Source organism: Microtus oregoni, unplaced genomic scaffold (genome assembly GCF_018167655.1).
Source record: "Microtus oregoni isolate MIOR12 unplaced genomic scaffold, Mior012 000004F_ref0000308, whole genome shotgun sequence".
Lineage (NCBI taxonomy): Eukaryota > Metazoa > Chordata > Mammalia > Rodentia > Cricetidae > Microtus > Microtus oregoni.
The window spans coordinates 3,298,730-3,314,839 of NW_024543063.1; positions in this window are offsets into that span (position 1 = coordinate 3,298,730).

Below are 16,110 nucleotides of genomic sequence, written 5' to 3' on the forward strand. Positions count from 1 at the left end.
GGACAGTGGAGATGTTGAACCTTCTGTAGGGGGCGGGGAACCTCTGCTGTCCCGTCAAAGAATAGCAGTGTGACGTCACACCCTGCTCCCTCGGTGCACACGCAGCCCAGTCAAGAGTTGTGAAAGTTTCTTCAAGAATCAGAGAACAGGTGCCTGAGGCCTGTAGGACTGAAATATTGTAACTACCACCTGAGCAGCCAGGGTGGGTGGGGCTGCATTCCAAATCAACTTCATTCACTTGGTGCATGGTGTAGGACTGCCCTCTGCAGCGGGGTTAGTCTCCTCAGATGGGGTGGGATTTGAGAGTTCCTGCCCCAGTCATGCTGGAAAGCTGACTGGATTAAGAAAAAAAAAAGAGCACTCGAAGTTGGGTATGGAAAAATGGAGGGGCTTGAAGAAGAAATGGAATTGGAGGGGAGGGAAAAGGGTGGATTTGGTCAAAACACATTACACACATGTAGGAAATTCTCAAGTAATTAAAAAAAGAATCACTCCTTAGGTCAGAAAAATCAATCAATAAATCTTTTAAGAAGATTCCAAAGACAAGACACCATATGTTTTGTTTTTTATATGTTGCTAACTAAAAATGGTTCATTGCAGATATATGTTTATACTGATGGGCAAATCTGTCCATTGACTCTCAGAGGTTAGAGAGGGAGAGAAAATAAACCAACAATTACAGAATCTTATAATGCCTTAACTACAATGTTTTGTTCATATTCTGCCTTCCAGTGAAGGAATATCTTTGTCAAGAATATGTGTGCATGTGTGTGTGCATGCACTTATGTGTGTATGTGTGTGCGCATGCACATATGTGTGTATGTGTGTGCATGCACACGTGTGTGTATGTGTGTGTGCATGCACATATGTGTGTGTGCATGCACATATGTGTATTTCATTCACATTCATAAAACAGGGTATGGAGGCCCAGAAACCGTATGTAGCTTGTGGACCTTGGCTTGACTGATGGGTAGGTGGCATTTCAACAGATGTGTGTGTGTGTGTGTGTGTGTGTGCGTGTGTGTGCGTGTAGATTCCACCACACCCTCCCTCTCACCCTGAGACGCTAACCCTGCATGAAGCCATGGAGATGACATGGAGACATGGAGACCTCCACCTCCTTCATGCACTCACCAAGACACTACATGGAGACTGTCACCTCTCACGGTCCCCTCCACGCAGTTACCCACACGACTATACCTCACACAGCTCATGCATCCACACATCAGCTCTCACACTCACGCACAGACACAGACTCATAGATGTTCCACATGCTCACCCTTACATACGTGCCAACTCACATACACCAACTCTCACACTCACACACTTGCACAACCACACAACAGCTCTCTCCTCTCCCTCACACGAGCGCATTAACTTCTGTATTCACACCAGCTCTTATACACACACCAATTTAAATGCATTCTTACACGTACACACCCTCCGGCTCACCTGCTGCAGACATGCTGAAATCTGATCTATTGGGCATAAGGACTTCCAACAGCCCCCCTCCCCATCGTGCCCCGTCAGAACTCTCTGGAATCAAGTTTACACTCACAACCAACCAGCACGGGCAGAGCTCTCTCTGCTTGCCAGGACAACATTCAGAAAGGATAAATGAAAACTCGGATTTCTAAGGAGGAGGAGTCACCCTAAACTGAGGGTCCTGGGAAGTATAGAGGCTACATAATCCCCCTTCCCTGCTTTGAGGAAGTGAGGCCCTGTCCCCCTTATCCCAGCATGAGAGGAGGTGGGGGTGCAGCCGCTGTCCTCTGAAGACCAGGTTTGCTGACAGCAGTGGTTATTTCTTCACGGTGCTCAGGAGCCAGGCTGTAACCTCACAGGACCCGAGGCCCCTCTGATGGGGCAACCCTGGGCTTTGACAGCTGAGGTCACATATATCCAAACACAACAGAAGCCAGCACAGTGGCTCCAGGAAACACTGGTGCCCCAGGGACCTGCTCCCGAGCTGGACAGAGCAAAGGGTACAGGACTGACTCACAGGCATCAGGGTCATCCTCTTCCTTCATCCCAAGTGCACTCAAGCAATCATCATCAATACCCTTATCATCATAGAAGCCCCTGCCTCCTAAGGGACAGCACCCCCACTCAGATCAACTCCTGCTGAGGCTTCCAGAGAACCTACTCCAGGTCTATCAAGCCCCAATCCCAGAGACTTCCTGGACCACTGTCTTTTGTAGCTTGTTGGGTCTTGGGTGGCTTTATCCCTGTCATTTCTGTTAGGAATATTTCTTAGGACGAGCCTCTCCGCCAATGCAAATAATACCAATCAGACCGAATTAAACCGAATTAAAGATGCCCATGTTTAATGCAGTTCTCCCGGGTGGCACCAGGAAAGCATGGTGAGGAAAAAAGAGAGAGAAGGGGAGACCATTTGTTCATTCTTGGGGGGGGCAGTTTAAGTAACCTGTAGGAGTGGTCTTGACCTTCCCTGGGGAGGGTTTACCATTTGGTGGGCCTTCTTGACCCTCCCTGGGGGGGGGTCACCATTTGGTGGGCTTTCTCAGAGGTGGAGTTTGGACTAAGGCAACTCCCAGGGGAGGGGGCTTGAAATGGAGTTTCCTGCCCAATATTCCAAAGGTGGATGCCGGGGCCTGGGATGAGACCCATGACTAAATATTTCAAACAATTCCCTCGCATTCTTCGCTGCCCATCCAGCAGATACACCCGGGCTCCTGCACACAGTGGTCTTTCTGCCTGGAATGTTTGCCCCTTTCTTGGCTCTACTCCCTCTTGGAATCCTGGGAACTGTCCCTTGCTGGAACTTCTGCATGCTTTTGGATAGCCTTCTTCAGGCCAAGGGCACCTCCTTCAGGCTACATGCGTAAGCGTGACACCATGCATTGACCACCTGCCCCTTCCTACCAGGACCCCCTGGTATGCTCTGCACAGCTCTGTGTGCCCAGGATGGCTCTTGGGAGGCACAGAAAATGGAGGGACAATTTGAGGGGTGCGCTTGCAGCCCCTCTTGAGCCGGGAAGGTGTGCACTTTGATCAGGGCCGAAGCAGGCTCACCTGTGCCGACAGAGCCAGGAGCCAGAGGAGCTGTTGCAACCCAGGGAAGGCGTTGTCACAGGCCTCATACTGATTGGGAGCTGGGGCACTGACAACAACAAACATCAGAGCAGGTAACGACCTCGGTTTCTATGGAAATAAGGGCCACCTGGGCCTGGCAGCTCCAACTTCCACGTCAAGCTGGAAGACGCATCCTGGAATGGATGTGTCAAATGGGAACCAAAAGTGTGTCACCCATGGGCCTTGGCCCGCCGTGACCAAGGGTGTGTCCAAGGGTGGGTGTGTCAGATCCACATTAGAATCTGGGTGACTGGGGGGGCCCCAATAGGGTCCTAGGTCTCCAGACAGAATCCCCAGGGGGTCCAGCCCTTGCCACTCGGTACCGTGATCTGAAACAGTGAGGACAGCTGCTCTGGCCTGCAGGTCCAGAATTTGCACACTAAAGTAGTGTGCTCTGTGACCCTAGAGTGTGCCACGTAAGTTATAATGTCGTCATACTTCTCTTCCAGGCTGCCCGCTCCTGCCAGTACCTCCGAGAGGCACTGTTCTGGGACATCCAGGCTGGAGTGACCGATGTGACCGAAGAGTTCATTTCCCTGACAGCCAGCATAAATGCATGCTGCAATCAACAATATTTAGTTATCAGTATATAAAAACAAAACATGCAATATTTTGTCTTTGGAATCTTGTGAAGATTTATTTATTTACTTTTCTAATCTATGGGGGTGACTTAATTACCTGAGAATTTTATACACTCATGTAATACCCTTTGATCAAATCCATCCCCTTCCTCTAAGTTCTAATTTCTCCCTTATTCAATCCCTTCCAAACCCACAGCTTTAGCTGGAAGGGGAACTCATTGTCTATGAGCCAGCTGAGGGCTGAGCAGCTCTGCAGAAGGCGAGGGTCCAGACCCAAGATGCCCTCTTCAGGTCAGGACCTGCATGGCAGGCTTTTGTCTTTGTCAGGTGTGTGCCCCTCAGAATTGATTCCAGCAAGCAGCTCCTGACCTTCCCGCCAGCCCTGGGTGTCTATTTTGGAGGGTGGTGATAAGCACCACAGGTCAATGTCCTGCCACCTGTGGAATTTGACACAGTTTTCTCACCCGTACTTGGTGTTCAGGACATGATGCATTCAGACATGAAATGTGGACACACATGCCCGACTCAGCATGGGAGAGAGGGCAGTGGAAGGCCTGAAATCCACTTAGAAAAAGGAACACAGATCTTTTCTGAACTGCGGTATCACAACCTGACTTAGGGTCTCAGGGTGGGTATCAGGGGCCCAAGGGTGTGGGATGGAGTTAAAGGAGAGGCAGGGGGTGGTGGTGATGCAAAAACTGTTACAAGACAACTTAAACCTTCAAAAGAGACTTGTGCGTGCCGGGCGGTGGTGGCGCACGCCTTTAATCCCAGCACTCGGGAGGCAGAGGCAGGCGGATCTCTGTGAGTTCGAGACCAGCCTGGTCTACAAGAGCTAGTTCCAGGACAGGCTCCAAAACCACAGAGAAACCCTGTCTCGAAAAAAACCACACACACACACACACAAAGAGACTTGTGCGACCTGTCTCCCTCCAGGCCCCGTAGCTGGACTTTTGTTCAGGGCGTTGCTCCCACCCATGGCCTCTTACCCCACTATCCTGCCTTGTACAACCCTTGCACATCTGGTCCCCAGAAAACCTTCCTATCCACATCCGTATCAATTCTCTCTCTTCAGAAGGTGTCTTGCGTCACAAGGCAACCACAGGTTCAAAGTAGGAACCAAATCTCCCTCTTGGACCCTATCTCATTCCTTATGCCACCCCTGACAGTTTAATGGACTTTGGGGCACGCCTTCCTGGACAAGGAGTAGGGGGTCTTCCTTAGGAATCTTGGTACAACCCACAAACTCTGAAAGCTTGGGAGCTGGAATATTAGGGGTTTTCCAGGAGGCCACCAGCATTCCTTTCCTGGCCTTACTGGTCTAGGCTTGTTTCATGGGTGTGGCACAACCTACCCAGGTAGAGTAGGGGTTCCTAGAACAGGAAATTCTCCACCCTATCCTCAAGACCCACCCAAATTCCCCACTCCAAGGGCTGTGAAAGGAGGCTCATTATGGGCTGGGAAAGTATGGGCTGGCCTCCTGGACGCGGTGGTGTAGGGAGGGTCATGAAGGGTCATGTCAACCCTCCAGTCTGAGATCTGGACACAGTGTCCTTAGGCCTAAAGCAGGAAGAGACACTCAATTCCTGAAAGTTTGGTGGCCAAGAACCACAGAAGATGTTTTTTGCTGGATCTCCACCCTCACCCCACAGTACATCTCCACTCTTTTCTGGCCAGTGATATAGACATATACTGGAAGGCAGAATTTCCCAAGGTACCTTCCAGGTAGGTAGGCTGGCTGTCTCAGCCAAGTAGCCACATCCACAGCGTGCCCACACATGCATGGAAGCCAGCATCCCAGTGCTGCCCAGGAAATGGGAAAGTCCACACCAGTCTTGGTGGTTATGGTCGCATCCCTCAATATGTGTTCTAGTCCTGACCCTTGACGTCTCTGATGGTGACCTTGTGCTTAGGTTTTCCAGATATGGTAAGATGGGTTGTTCTGCATGAAGGTGGTCCTGATCCTATGACAGTAACCATATAATAGAAGGGAATTGGGCATGCACATGCACATGCACACACACACACACACACACACACACACAACACAGAGACTTACATACACTCACAGATATACAGGAAGCCGCAGACACACACAGCAACATGCAATGCCAACTCAGAAGCCAGGTGAAGGAGACACAGCCTAGGACAGTCGCAATCACAGAAAGTACATGAAGCAGGAAAGACACTGGTCTGGAGCTTCAGAGACAGCCTGCAGACACCTCGATCTTGGACAGCTTGGCGTGTCTCATCACAGCCACGGGGGACATTAGCCAGAGCTAGAGTCTGGTCCTTCCTAGGGTTTTGTCATCAACACCCATAAGCATGAGCTCAGGTGCACTGCGGCTTGCCTCCTGGGTGTCCATCCTAGCCTCCACCCTACCTGGGTCGTCAGGCCTCAGTGGCTGAGGTCTCCGGGGTTTTCCCGTTTCATCTTAACTCACAACTCACATTTAGCTGCCCCTCTGAGGGCCACCACTGTTGTTCTCATAGCCTCTCACTGTTCTTTTCCTTCCCAGATCCCCTCCCCCAGAGACTTCTGAAACTTTGAGACAGGGACACAGGGAACACACAGGGGTGGGGACAACTCCTCATTGCAACTCTTGTGTTTCTCACAGACCTCTGAGTGCTATGCCAATAGAAAACCACAGTGAGACTGGACAATGCCTCATGGCTGCCTGCCAGGTAAGGGCAGGCTGAATAACCAGATAGGTGCTCTGCCACGCCCAGCCTCGCCTCCCGAGCAACTCCCCTCCTCCCCTGTTTCTGTGGAAAGGTTTCAAAACTTTTTATGGGGCTGTGAAGGCTTCTAATCCTGAGAACTATGGCCTGGCCCTCCAGCCCTTCTGTGCCTGACCATTTGAAACACTGAGGGACACTGTCCAAGAGTCAGAGAATCAGATGCACTGTCTTAACCTGCACTGGGATCTACAAGGTGTGTGTGTGTGTGTGCGTGTGTGTGTGTGTGTGTGTATGTGTGTGTGTGTGCGTACGTATATGCATGCGTGTGTGTGCATGTGTGTGCGTGTAAGCGTGTGCATGCGTGTGTGTGTGTGTTTGTGTGTGTGATGGCTGGTGGTGCCTCAGGAGCTGGGTGCTGTCCCAGCATCTGAGGGATTTTGAAAGATTGACAGATACAACTTGAGGGAAGATGCTGGGACTCATTGTTCTCTGAGCTTCCTAGCCTCTCCTGGGATCTTCTAGTCTTCCTTTGGGTCCTCTGCCTTCCCTGAACTCTCTTGACCTTTCCTAGACTCCACAAACCTCCCCAGGCTCCTCTGGTCTCCTATAGGATTTCTCCTTAGTCTTTCTTGTTTCCCTTGGACCCCCTTTTTGGCTCCCCGGTTCCTTCCTAGGCTCCCTGGTTCCTTCCTAGGCTCCCCTGATCACACTGAGACCCCTCTTTTGGTTCCCTGGTCCCTTTCCAGGCTCCCCTGGTCTTCCTGGGATCCTCCCCCAACATCATTCTTTTGGCTCCCTCTTTCCTTTCTAGGCTTCCCTGGCCTCCCTGGGACCACCCCCTTTTGGCTCCCTGTTCCTTTCTAGGCTCTCCTGGTCTCCCTGGGGTTCTTCTGTTCCTTCCTAACCACCTGCTCGCCTCTGGTCTTCTTTGAATCCCCTGACTCTCCCTAGATTCTCCTGAGATTCTTTTAACCCTTCCTGATCTGCCCTGAGACCCCCTGTCTACCCTGGGCTCTCTTAGGCTTCCCTTGGGATCCTCTGACCCTCTTTTGGGTTCCTCTAACTCTCTTAGGTTCCCCTGGTCCTAGTACCTCCCTCCTTCCTCTGTGGCTTGAACTTTGTACACTTTCCTTGTAATAAGTCACAGCTGTGAGTGGATTGTTCTCGCCAATTAAAAGATGTGTACATCTGTTCTCACAGTCGGGTAAGACCCTGAGAAACACTATGATTCTGTGCCAGGAGACTAAGGCCTCAACAGAGCCGGCACCCATCTGGCACCCACGTCAGCAGGGGTCCTGAGAAGGTCAGAGTGCCGGGTATGGCAGTGCAAGACAGTAGGGCTCAAAGGGATGCCCAGGGGAGCAGAGGCTCAGAAGTCCATGCTTGAACTCACCCTACCCAAGGAGCTATCAGCCAGGGAACAGTAGAAGATAATGTGTGCTCCCCCTCGAAAACAGCGACACCCAGTGGCCACACTGCAGCAACTGTGTATACCACACCCCTTTCCTCACAGGCTTACAGCCTCCGTGCTCCCTCTTTTTTCTTTTTGTATTTTTAATTGTTTTTATTGCAGTATACATTTTTCTCTGCTCCCCTACCTTCCTCCCCTCTCCCCTTCTACCTTCTCCCGTGATCTCCACGCTCCCAATTTACTCAGGAGATCTTGTTTTTTTCTCCTGAAGAAAAGTTCCAGACAAATACATGAGTTATAGGATATTTTGCACAGGCTTTTTTTTAATTTTTTTATGATTTATTTATCTTTATTTTATGTGCATTGGTGTGAGGGTGTCAGATCCCTTGGAACTGGATTTTCAGACAGTTGTGAGCTGCCATGTGGGTGCTGGGAATTGAACCCGGGTCCTCTGGAAGAGCAGTCAGTGCTCTTAACCGCTGAGCCATTTCTCCAGCCCTTGCACAGGCTTTTTAAAACCCACCGTGACGAATAGAGGAAAGAAACGGTTTGAAGAGTTTGTTTTTCTCATCGTTTCAGAGGGTTCAGCCCACAATCAGCTGACTCAAGTGTGTCTAAGCCTGTGGTAGACAGAACATCCTAACCACCACCATGGAACAGAAGAACCTGCTCACACTGTATGATGGCTGAAGAAGCTGAGAGACAGACAGAGAAGGACCTAGGAAAGGAGAAAGTCCCCTAGGAACATGGCCCTGTTGACCGCCAAAGGTTTCCATCATTCATCAATGGATTAATCCATTGATTATGTCAGAGCTCATGATCCAAATTTTTCTCAGTGACTGGGTCTGCTAGCGAAGGACACAGAAAAGTCCAGAGAGGACCTGCACCTACGCTAGCCCTGCACACAGAGAGCCTTGACCATGGCATACAGTCGCAGATCCTGCAATTGACTCACTAGTGTCAGCCTGGACTCTGACCTTCTACGTAAGGAATGCTGAGCCCAGTGGCAGTGGCCTCTGGCAGGCACAGTCTGTGAGCAGACAGAGGTGTGAGGTAGTGACAGGTGACGTGGCTCCTCCCTCACCTCACACTGACCCAGCAGGGCCAGGGTTTGGCAAACAGATATCCGGAGTCGAGTAAGTGGGACAGAGAAGCAGTCACTCGGCCTTCACTCCTGGGGGGAGGAACAGCCTCTAGAGAGGAGCAAAGGCGATTGGGACACGGGCAGCAGGCCAGGATCTAAGCCAGGAGTACGCCTTCATGATGAGGACTGTCAGGAACAACGGGCAGACCGGAAAGGGCCTGCAGGGGCTCCGGCCTCCAGCAGAGTCACTCCAAGTAGTCCAGGTGGCTTTGGTGGGTTCAAAGCCCTGGGGAGGGAGGGGCTTGCGGACATGGCTGTGGGGTTCAGACTCCTCCTGCCCCTCACTGACATGGCTATGCTGCAGTCTCCCAGAGTCCTCTCTTTCAGTGTTTTACCCATCATCCCCTGGCTTTTGTCAGGGTATGGTGGTGTGAATGTAACTGGTCCCCATAGGCTCACAAGGAGCTGCACTATCGGGGGTGTGGCCTGGTTGGAGTAGGTGTGACTATGTTGTAGGAAGTAAGTGTGTTTCAGATCACTTCCTGCTGCCTGAGGACCAAGATGCAGGGCTCTCAGCTCCTTCTCCAGTACCACGTCTGACTACACACTGTCATGCTTCCCACCATGGTAATAATGGACTAAATATCCGACCTGTAAGCCAGCCCCCCAAAAATGTTCTCCTTTACAAGAGTTGCTGTGATCATGGTGTCTCTTCCCAGCCATAGGGACCCAGGGGATTTCATCACAGCGACAGGACAGAAACGGAGACACCTCGTCTTCACATCACAGACATCTTGAGGAAACTGGATCAAAGCTCCCCATCACTGGCCCACAATTTTGTCTTATCATCCACAGTGGACTCCCCACAGTATCCGGTGCTCACCAAATCTTGGTTCACGCCTGCTGGCTCCCCATAGCTCAAATGCGTCTTTGACTCGGTTTCGTCCGTCTCTCACATTTCCCACACAGCCTGTCTGAGGAAGGCTGCGTCTTCCTGCTGCGTGTCATCCGCCCCACTGGTGACAAGTGCGTGGGATTCCTGTCACCCCTACTTTGCAGTCACAGCCAGATCTTGTGCAGTGTGGATAAGAAGATACCTGAGGGTAGGAGCCCTAAGACAAGTTGGCAAATGGACCCAGGAGTAACGTCCCCCTGGGATAGGGGACAGATATGCCAGTGTAGACAGGAGAGGAGAGCCAGGCCTGAGCCCATGGGCTTCAATCTGTTCCTTTCTGCTTCAGTTTCCACGCTAGGGAGAGACATCGAGCTATGAGGTGTCCACTTGAGTCAAAGCCCGAGATCTATAAAGTCCTCTGGCCCAGGGGAAGAATCAGCCCCGCTAGGAAGCAATTCACCACAATGCCTGGCCAAGAGCCAGCTCCAGGATGGGGGCAGGTGTGTGGGCGAGGCTGGGATAATATTCCTGTCCTCCATCCTGCTGTCCTTGGCCTCCAGAGTCAGCCTCCTCTCTCACCACCAGAACCCAGACCTCCTGTCTCAGAACTAGAAGACCAGAGACTCATCACCATCCAGAGGCTGAGCTTCAAGCCCTTACACCACAGTCTGAAGTCACAGGATCCAGCTACCCTGCATGTGGAGGACATCCTTGTGTGGCTGCTAGAACCTCAGACAAGGCATGTTGGCTGCCACAAAGCAAGGCCCCAGACCCTTTGAGAGAGACCTTGGCTCTGTCCATTTAGAAAGAAATCACCACAGAACTCCCACAGGAAGCAGAGTTTCAGAATGTTCTAGACCAATCTCTGTGTGCCCTGTCTCCAAGTTCTACAGGTCCTGCTTAGCCACACCTCATAGTTTCTAGAAGAAGACCTCCTACTTGTCCTCCCTGCAGGAGAAGACACTGATGTCCAGCACAGGGCGGTGACCTTCCCAAGGGCATCCTGAGAATGGGGTAGCAGTCAGCTAGGGTAACCTGGATAGTACTGGAGTGCAGGCTAGACCTCTCCACTTGAGACTCGGGGTCCTGTGTATGTCCTGACATGCCTTTGACAATGCCTTGGCGTTTCCCATCCCCAGGAGGTCAGTTTCCAGTCACTGTGCTGAGACACCCCCTCCCCCAGAAGGAAATTTGGAGAGTGGGTGGCAGGCCCAGTGGGATGTACTGCTTACAGATTTGACTCTCTTTTTATCATGTGTCTCCATATACTAGAGTTCATCTCTTTTACTCGGGTATCACATTGGACAGGCTACGTGGAGCCTTCTGACTCAGTGAGCTCAGATCATGCCTTCACTGGATCCCAGCTGGAAAGTCTTTCCGGTTCTCCTCTGCTGTTCTCGCTCCAGGACATGCCTTAGTTTCCAGTATTCCCAGTGAGTCCCTGACTCTGACCCTTCTTACCTCCCCTGCCTTTCTCCCCTTCACACCTTGGGGTTGTACTTGGGCAGGAGAAGGGGACCAGAACTGGTCCTGGAAAGCAGTGACCAGGGACACCTGGAGAATGTTTTGTGAACCACAGCACCATCGGCTGTGGGCTGGTCGCCCTTAGACATCCTCCCGGGAAGCAAACAGGAATCGATCTCTAAACTCCTTCCTCCAAGGTCAGCCTTTCTTCTGCCAAGATCTAAGAAAAGATTTGGTTCCAGCGGCTTCTGCTGGCAGTTGGGTTTTGCATTGTCACCGTCTGAGCCGTGAGGTTGGACAGGATCCTTGTGCATGGCGTGTGGGTGAAAGTGGCACCCAGTCCCTTTGATGGAGCCCTAGGGACTTGCTGGAGAGACAGAGCTCTTCCCGAAGCCAGGAAATACCATCTGGAAGTGGGGATGGGGAGGGCTCAGATATGCCTTTCCTGGGGGTTTTCCAGTGTGGGCTCTGAGGAAAATCACTTCCTGGCTCCATAGAAGGGGCTAAGAGGAGGTAGGGCCAATAGCTCATTATAGATGGATTCCGAATTGTCAACACGACCTTCCACAGGGCAGGTGCTGGAGGCCATTCTGACCAGTGGACCACAGAGAATGGGCACAATGAATCCCCTGGTAGCTGGGCTTCTGAGGATGTCTGATAGAGTCTGATTCCTGTCTACAGATGAGGAGGCCAAGCCTATGGGGAGGGGATACACCCAGCTTGTCCTCCACCCTCGGCCATGCACAGCAGCTTCCTCTCTCTGTCATAGTTGATGCAGCATGTGTGTGTGACATTTATTTGTTGTTAGATTTATTCTGTGACTTACAGAATCCCGTTGGTGGTGTGTAAAATCTGCCTTCTGCATGTTCATGTGTCAAAACGTTTTGAAGCTCAGAACTGCACCCATCTCCAATTTAGTAAACGTTAAGGAGTTAAGGATTTCCTCACTTTTGCCTCAGACCTCCTCATCACTTTTTTTTTGTAAAGGAAACGGTTGTCAGTTGCTGCAGTCACCAGCCAGTGTGGCGTTGGCAGGAGGAAAGCAAACGGATCGATGGAGCAAAGTTTCACCAACAGACGCAGCACCACGGGCAGGCCCTAAGAGAGGAGTGACGCTGTGACAGAGAAAGGCGTCTTCAGTGAGGGGAGGGGCCGAGCTTTGTCATACCGCGTCTGTGGCTCTGACACCGGAGCTTATGGATGGGTTGCCAGAAGATGACACTGAAGGACGTCTTTGTATCCTCGGGACCAATGGTGCCCCCCCCCCCCCCACACACACAAGAGGCACTGAGACTAACCATAAAGGGAGAAAGTTGGGCTTCGATACATTGAAAACTTGCTCACCCAAAGCATCATCAACAGAATAGAAAAGTTACAAACTGGGCTGGCAAGAAGCTAGGCAGGCAAAGGCGCCTGTCACCATGCTGGAAGGAGAGAACTGACTCCTGGGAGTTGTCCTCTGACTGTCACATGTGTGCTGTATGTACACATGTGCATACACACACAGAGAGAAACATACCGATATATGTAAAAATGTAAGACAAGAAGGTGCTAGCTCTGTGTGCCTAGAGGAAGGAATGTGACAGCTTTTTCCGAGTGAAACATTGTTGCTGCTTAGGAAGTTTGAGAGAATAAAGACATTAGCAAAGCGACCAAACTCTAGATCAACCAGAAAAGACACCAGCAGCAACCAGAAAATGCAGTGGCAAGGATGGGAATACCAGGTAGGAGGGGGAACAGCCAGTAAACAGGAAAACACACACAAAAAGATGCTCGGTCAAAATCAAAATTCGGGGCTGGCAAGATGGCTCAGCAGGTGAACATGTTTGTCACCAAGCCTGGTGACCTGGGTGTGATGCCCAGAACTCACACCACGGAAGAAGAGAACTAACTGCTTCAAGCTGTCCTCGGACCGCCACACACTGTGTGTGGCGTGTGCATGCACTCACACACACAAGTAATAAATGGAAGAATTTTAAGCAAAATGGAAAATAAGATGCTGTCTCATTGCCCATGGATCTGACCAGGCCCAGGTGGCAAGCCGCTGGCCAAGGCTGAGTACCACACACCAAAGGACCAAAGAGTGAAGATGTGCTTTCCAAAAGACCCAGTGGTCCTGCTTCAGCAGGAGAGCAGTGTGCACAAGGATGTTCATTGCTGTGTTAGTGAACATCCCCAAATACATCAGCATGGAAGAGTCCCTTGGCAGAAGACTGGGCAAAGGAAGTGTGGGTACTCATGTTCTTAGCACAGTACCCAGATAAATTCCCCACGCAAAGCTGTATGGTGAGTCAAACAGCCAACCACTCCTCTGCCACTCCCCAGCCACTCCCTGCCATGTTTCACTGCAGACCATGCAGTCTGTCATTTCAAGACTTTACATCATCATAAATATGTAATAAACATTATTTAGAAACCACAAGCTGGTAGAAATATTGATAGCCCAAGTACTTAGTGAATGCATTATATCTAGAATTTGAATCTTGCAATTCAGACATAAAAAGAGAAAAGTCCAGGCGAGGTAGCACATGGCTTTAGTCCTAGCACTCAGAAGGCAGAGTCTGGCAAATTTCTGTGAGTTCCAGGCCTGCCATATTTATTTGGTGAGACCCCAGTTCAAAAAAAGTTGGCGGGGGGAAGAAAAGATAGGTGTTCAACCTTCTGCTTACAATCAGCAAAATCTGGAGCAAGCCTTTCACAAAAATAATATTCACGCACAAATAAAAAGATGTATATGAAAAGGTTCTCAGTTTGTTGGTCACAAAAAATTCTCAGGCTTATTAGGAAATACACCCTATGGAATGGAAAAGTCACCATACGGACAAAACCAGCAAGAATGTGCAGCACCTGGAATCTTCCAGAAGGGGTGGACATTTTGATTTTGATTGAGCATCTTTGTGTGTGTGTGTTCCTGTTTACTGGCTGTTCACTCTCCTGCGTGATATGGCCATCCTTGCCATTGCGTTTTCTGGTTGCTGCTGCTGGCTTTTCTGACTGATCTAGTGTTTGGTCACTTTGCTAATGTGTTTATACTCTCCAACTTTCTAAGCAACAACAATGTTTCACTGGAAGAGAGCAGTCCCATTTCCTTCCTCTAGGCACGCAGAGCCGGGACCTCCGAGACCTTCTTGTCCTCCCGCTTGAGAAGAACAAGCACTGTATGTGGATGGTGAGAGTGGCCAGAACAGGAGCTTAGCTTTAATTTTTCGGAAACCCACTGTCAGTCATTTCAGTTCCATCCATTCATCATTGCCATGCATTTACTGCCTCATGCACTTATTAGGTACCTCCTTTTTAGAAATTGGCATGTAGTAATTGCATGTATTTATGAAACACAGCATGCTAATCTGATGCATTCAAGATTTAGCAGTCAAACCAGGGCAGTTAGTATTTTCCTCTGTAATATTTATTCTTTATATTTATTATATGTACATATTCATAGTATATACACACAAATATGTGTAGTATGTATATAATATGTAACACATATATGTATGTATGTGTATATATATTCATATACATGTATGTATATACACTTTTATTACAGCTGTCGGTTGAACCCAGGGTCTTGGGCATGAAAGGCCAGCATTCTACCCCTGAGCTGTATTCCCAACCCAACATTTATAGTTCCTCTGCGTTAGGAACACTGGGCCTCTTGTCTTCTAGTTCTTTATACAATATACAATAAGTCATTGTAACCTATAGTCCCACATTGTGCTGTGGAGTAGAACAGTGGACTTTCCCCTTCCCTTCTGTGTGAATGGTCACCCTGCCTCGCTCTCCCACTCCCCCGTGCCTTCCTGGCTTCCGGGAACGCTGCTCTGTGATTTCTACCAAATCATCTTCAGCTTCATTTATGAATGTGAACACGGAGTGCTTGTCTTTCAGTGTCTGACTTGTTTCACTTAACAAATGGCATTTCGTCCTCTTTTTTGAAACTATATTTAGCCAAGGGTGACCTTGAACTCCTGCTCAGCATGCCCGCTTTATGCTGTGCTGGGGTTTGAGCTCAGGATTTGGTGTGTGCCAGGCAGACATTCTACCAAAGGAGCTTCATGAGTTTCACCTTATTTCCTCCCCTCCCTCCCTCCCTCCCTCCCTCCTTCCCTTCTTTCCTCCCTTCCCTCACTCTGTGTCAAGCTTGGTTGTTGGTTACTATTAGATTTAAATGAGTCAGCCATTCTCAGCCCCCCCCCCCCAGCTTCTTCGAGGGCTTATGGCTTGCTTTCTCCTTTCTGGAGGGGCTGTGTCCCTCTGAAGTGTTAATAAGAATCTCACTTTCATTCATTTCTGAAGGACTTTCTTTGTTCCTTAAACCCAGTAAAAATGTCAACTTCCCAGAAGTTGAACTTTTTTCTCAGCTGTGCTCTTATTATTATGGGCTCAGAAACCAATGCCCTGTGTAGTTTCTCTGCTGACATCTTTTGAGGAGCAGCATGATTAGTTAAGATGGCATCAGTGCTCCTGGGTTCTAGAGACGGCCTGAGCATGTCAGAGAACTGCAGCTGGAAACACAGGCTACTGCAGATGCCATCAGGACTGCGGACTCCCAGAGAGGGGAAGGCTAGTTACTAGTACCAGCCTGGAGGCTCAGGGATAAATCCATTGCCACATTGTGGAGGAAGAGGCTTAAGATCCAAAGCCCTCTAGCAAGAACTGAAGTCACCTGAGAAGGACTAAGCAGAGGTGGGTTGAGGAGGCCCAAAGGACCTGGGCTACCACACTCTGGCACCTCTATAGTGTACTCAGCACATCCCAGCCACTCCACAGGGTACCCAACACACCCCTGCCCCTCGAAAAGGTAGCCAACACACTCCAGCCCCCAACAAGGTACCAAAAACACCCAAACCCTCACAGGGTACCAAGCACACCATAGCCTCTCCTAAGGGTACCCAGC